Below are 5,862 nucleotides of genomic sequence, written 5' to 3'. Positions count from 1 at the left end.
AAGATGATGTAACACCCCTAAGACCTCTGTATACATTTGTGTGAAGCACCTGACTTTGATAAAAGTCAGGACTGCTGACCCCGCATGACTTTTGCATAACATCTCAGTGTATAAAAGTAGACCATGGAAAATAAAGAATGGGGATCAGTTTCTCGAAATACTGGTCTCCCCATGTCGCTCTCTCTCTCACTCTGGCTGAGTCTCCATCTGGAGGGCGGAATGCTTACTAATTATGCCTGGGCTTCTAAGATCCGACCGGGGAGGCCTCAGTGTCTCCTCTCCTTCAGGAAAACGGAAGGACACCTGCGGCCTACGTAAGTGGTGCAAACTTCTTGTCTTGAAGTTTTATTGGTCTCCCGGATAAGCCAAGCTACTCAGCCTCTTTTCTCCACTGAATTTTCCTACTGAGCTATCCTTATTCTATTACTCTTTATATCTTTAATTAATATCTAATTGAAGCCATTGTATCCTGACCCTCGCCGACGCCGTCCCCGCTTCGAATACCCTGGATCAGCCAGGGCTGGACCCCGGCACCCAACCTCACATACTTGCATTACAATCAAGTGATAGATATACACAGATTATTTTGTAAGCTATAAAAATGTTGTAATGTCTTAGGCAAAAATTTGCATGTGTTATTTAGTAAACAAGTGAAAACTGATGTAGTATAAATTATACAGCTAAATGGGCATTAGACATGTTTTATTTATTTATTTTTGGTTGCACCTCGAGGCTTACAGAAATCTTAGTTCCTCAAGCAGGGATAACACCGAGGTTCCAGCAGTGACAGCATTGAGTCTTAACCACTGCACCACCAGAAAATTCCCTTGTTTTGGTTTTTGATAACTAGTGATAGAAACCCAATTCAGACTGTGCTCAAAGGGAAGTAAATCACACATGTAACCCAATGGAACAGCAAGCTTTGGGCAGGGCTTCATCTGGGAACTCAGATGGTGTCAACCAAGCTGCTGTGCACTTGTCTCTTTCCTTCTAACCTCCTCTCACTCTGGGCTCTACTTCAGTCCCAGTGGGGTTTTATTCTCAGACAGGTTCTGCCTACATGGTGGGACCACAGCCACCATCTGCTCTGAGCTGATGGAATCCTCCCCATCAGCAGGTAGATATCTTTTCCCTTATTGTTCCAGCAAAAGTCTCAGGGAATGCTCTGTCTGACACTGAGCTTGGGTTATAAGCCAAGTCTCAGACAAAAAATACTGGTCAAGGATACCAAGAACACAAGCTGACCACTGCAGTTAGAGGGTGAGTCACCTGGACTAAAAAGAGATTATGAGGTGTCTTCTTAAGAGGTGGAGTCAGAGGTTTAGAATGACCGAGTTTCCAAAGCTGAATAGGATTAGTTTAGAAAGACATCTCAATCTCTCCTATTTAATGTCACCAAACAACATTAGAATAAGGACACACAAACACATGCTTGCTGTATTTCATTTCATTCATTTAACACAGCATTGAAGATCTACTCTGTACCAGATACTGTTCTAGACACAGGTAGTGGTGGTTAAGACATACAGGGACTTCCCCGGTGGTTCAATGGTTAAGACTTCGCCTTCCAATGCAGGCTGTGTGGGTTCAATCCTTGGTAGGGGAGCTAAGATCCCACATGCTGTGAGGTCAAAAAATCAAAACATAAAACAGAAGCATATGGAGAAGGGGGAGGCAGAGGATGAGATTGTTACATAGCATCAGTGACTCAATGGACATGAATTTGAGCAAACTCAGTGAGATTGTAGAGGACAGAGTAGCCTGGTGTGCTACAGTCCATGGGGTCTCCAAGAGTTGGACACAACTTAATGACTTAACAAAACAGAAGCCATATTATAACAAATTCAATACAGACTTTAGTCCACATCAAAAGAAATTTTTAAACAAACAACAAAAAATACAAACTTCCTGCTCTCAGGGAACTTCTGTTGTGGGGGTGGGTGAAAACAAGTCACTAAGTGTACATCAGGCAGTGATAAATTCTATTTTGGAAATAAATTGAAAGAGCATGATAAGAAGGAGCTAGAGCCAGAGGTAGGAGATAAGGACAATTTAGAGGGGCTGGTTAGGAAAGACCTCACTTTGAAGGATAAACCTGACTGAAGTGAGAGAGCAAATCATAGGAATAGCTATCTAGATGAAAACTTCCAGCAGAGAGAAAAGCAAGTGCAAGGACCCTGAGACAGAGCCAATGACTTCCTCCTGAGCAATGTGTGTTCATTTAGTAACATATATATTCACATGTGTATGTGAATATATTAATCCTTTATTTTCTTATATTAGAATATTTGATAGTGATATTCTGAGACAGAGATTAAACTGTAGAATGATTTAATATTGATTCAGCTATTTGAGACATTGATGAATCTTGCTGAAAGTGCAGATATGCCTAGACTGAGAGTACCCTGAAGCAGGGGCTTCCTTTTCCCTACAGAAATTGAACGCAGGAGAAGCTCAGTGAATGGGACAGGTGGAGTAATGAGCCACATGCCACAGTGAATACTAAGGCCAATGGTAGAGATCCCGGGTGACCCTGCCAAAGCTGGGCGCGGAGACCTTCCCTCCAGGAGTGTCCTTACCTCTGTCCATTTGCTCTAATTGCTGTGCACGAGTCTGGGAGCACAAAGCGGCTCCTGAGGGTGGTTTCTTCTGATGCTGGGTAAAGGTCCCTAATTCAGAATCAAAGACTAACACAAAGTAAAACTTCCTCTGATCTTGAGCCGTGGCAAGGGTTATGTTGCCGTGAAGAAGAAAAGCTTGGGGTGGGGCGTGTGTGTGGTGGGTAAAAGGGAGGGGAAGAAGTCCGAAGGCAAGAGACATGCCCTCCCTAATTGGTCAGTAACAGTTTCCCTGAACTTGGAACCCCCATAACCAGTTCCTACTAGGCTCTGTTCTTCACCCAGCAAGCCTCTTTTCCTTGTATTGCAGTGACTTCTGGCATATTTGATATTAATTCTTTACTGTCTGCAGTAGCTAGATTGGTCTATCTCTTCTTTATTGTCATATATATATGGCCTTTGCTTATCTCTTTTTTCATAGAGTGTGAATTCTTAGACCGTGTTCATGAGCAATGCATTCTAAATTTATTTCAGTGTCTACCTTAATTGCTCATTGCAAGTAGGCCCTGATAAAGGCTTTTTGATGAAGATTATGACTGTGGTGATGTTTATGGCACTAGAAATCACAGGCTCCTTCTGGTAATTTTGGGATACTGCTCCTCTCTCCCACAACTTGGTTTCAAGCTGGGCTTGCCTGAAACCTTCCAGTGTTCAAGAAGGTCAAGAAACCTGGGTTCTTCCTTAACTTCACCAACAACTTCTATGTGATTCTATATGCCTCACTTTCACAATCTTCTGGTGCAAGACAAAAAAAAAAAAAAAACTCACAGGACTTGAAGGTAGGGGAGAGAGGTAAAGTAAGAAAGTAGAAAATTAAAAAAAAAAAAAAAGTAGATGTGGAAGAACTTTAAAAGTAGGACATAACTGGGGGGAGAATGGATTTATGTACATGTATGGTGGAGTCCCTTCACTGTTCACCGAAAACTATCACAACACTGTTAATTGGCTATACCCCAGTACCAAATAAAAAGGTTTTTTTTAGGATCCTATCTCAAGTCTACACCTCCCTTCTTTCAGGGCCAGCTCTCTGAGATACTCTTCCTTCTCCCCACAAGCATAAATTTTCTTCCAGGATTCTCAGATTCTTGGTGTGAAGGGTGAAGAACCACCCTATGTATCATCTTTTGCAGAGATTCCTCCCAATGTCTCCTTTTACCTGATCGTTGCCACTTGCTTCTTCTTTATAGGCTTTCAAATAGCTAGTTTTCTAAGCCTGGAGCTTCATTTATGTTCCCATTCCGTTGTTTCTAAGAGAAAGACTCAGAGGGAGGAAGTAAGATGTCTAGAATGTCAAAGACTTCTCACTAGAGAAATGTGGTGAAGAAGCAAATGGTGAGCCCCAGAAGCTTCAGAAGACAGAAAAAGAAGGCGAAATATGCTCCAGGTGGGTGAAAAACCTAAAGTTGTAAAACAAAACCTTTAAAATTATCTGAAAAAAAAAAAAATAGAATAGCTCATGATCTAATTTCTTATATCAAATTTTGAAAAATGGACAATTTCTATAAAATTAACAAAGTTAAAACATCCTACATAAAAGACATCTTAAACAAGATTAAAACATAAGTGATAGGGAAATGGGAAGAAATTATCTGCAACATATATATTTCTAACATACATGTTAGAAAAAGATGGGTATCTGTAAGGAATTCCTACAAACCAACGACAATGACAATAAAAATAGAGATAAACAACCAAATAGAAAAATGGACAAAAGGTATGAAAAAACCATTTCCAGAAGAAGAAATACAAATAACCAATAATATATGTAAAAAACTAGTCTACATCTCTAGTAACTGGGGAAAGGCAAACTAAACCAACAATGAGATCCATTTCACATCTATTGGATAGCAATAACCTAAAAGTTTGACTTTGCTGAAAAATGTCCTTATGGTCAACCCTCGCTCCTTGGAAGAAAAGCAATGAAAAACCTACACAGTGCGTTAAAAAGCAGAGACATTTCTTTGCCTTACAAAGGTCTGTATAGTCAAAGCTATGGTTTTTCCAATAGTCATGTATGGATGTGAGAACTGGACAATAAAAAGGTTGAGCACTGAAAAATTGATACCTTCGAACTATGAGCTGAAGAAGATTCCTGAGAGTCCCCAGGACAGCAAGGAGATCAAAGCAGTCAATCTTAAAGGATATCAACCCTGAATATTCATTGGAAGGACTGATGCTGAAGTTGAAGTTCCAATACTTTGGCCGCCTAATAAGAAGAGCCAACTCATTAGAAAACACCCTGATGCCGGCAAAGATTGAAGGCAGGAGGAGAAGGTGATAACAGAGGATGAGATGTTTGGATGGCATCATTGACTCAATGGGCATCAGTTTGAGCAAACTCCGAGAAACGGTGAAGGACAGAGAAGCCTGGTGTGCTGCAATCCATGGGGTCACCAAGAGTCATAAAAGACTAGTGACTGAACAACAACAACAGAAGGAGAAGGGACAGAGAAAGGACCCAAGAAAATGTTTGAAGAAATAATAGCTAAAAAGTTCCCCAACATGGAAAAGGAAATAGTCAACCAAGCCTAGGAAGTGCAGACAGTCCCAGACAGAATAAACCCAAGGAGGAGATACTGAGACACATAGTAATCAAAACTGTGAAAATTAAAGACAAAGATATTAATAAAATACTAAAAGCAATAAGGGGAAAATGGCATATAACATACAAGGGGACTCCCATCAGGTTATCAGCTGATTTCACAAAAGAAATTCTGCAAGCCAGAAGCAAATGGCACGATATGTCTAAAGTAATGAAAGGGAAGAATGTACAACCAAGAATACTCTACACAGCAAGACTCTCATTCAGACTTGATGGAGAAATCAAAGGCTTTTCTATGTTGGATGGTTGATCTTGGGCCTGCAGGGAGGAAGCTGGCCACAGACTCCTCCAAATCCACATTTCTTTGCCTCCAAGTCTTACGTGTCCAAAGACAGGAAACCACAGACACACCTTTGTAGGAGGGTCATGTAGGTTCAGTTGCTCAGTTGTGTCCAACTCTTTTCAACCACAATAGACTGTAGCCAGCCAGGTGCCTCTGCCCATGGAAACTTCCAGGCAAGAATTCTGGAGTGGATTGCCATTTCCTCCTCTAAAACACTTTCTACTATTTTGATTATATAACTATTATACACTTAATATCTTTGTATCATGATCAGTCAACAGAAAATAATAGAATTCTATGTCACTAAAACTATGATTTCATAGAAAAACTTGTAATCACTTTTAAAAATCCAGATGCAT

General features: G+C 40.6%; 1 non-coding gene across 1 annotated transcript; it reads right to left on the bottom strand.

Moving 5' to 3' along the window:
* Nucleotides 1–5,453: 5,453 nt before the first annotated feature.
* Nucleotides 5,454–5,584, bottom strand: LOC133249002 (small nucleolar RNA SNORA38). Its single transcript, XR_009736820.1, has one exon. It is a non-coding gene; the product is annotated as a small nucleolar RNA SNORA38 (small nucleolar RNA).
* Between the last annotated feature and the right edge of the window lie 278 nt (nt 5,585–5,862).

The sequence above is a fragment of the Bos javanicus genome, chromosome 5, assembly GCF_032452875.1.
Source record: "Bos javanicus breed banteng chromosome 5, ARS-OSU_banteng_1.0, whole genome shotgun sequence".
NCBI lineage: Eukaryota > Metazoa > Chordata > Mammalia > Artiodactyla > Bovidae > Bos > Bos javanicus.
The sequence above is the reverse complement of the archived record's forward strand: the minus strand, read 5'-3'. Positions and strand labels throughout refer to the sequence as shown.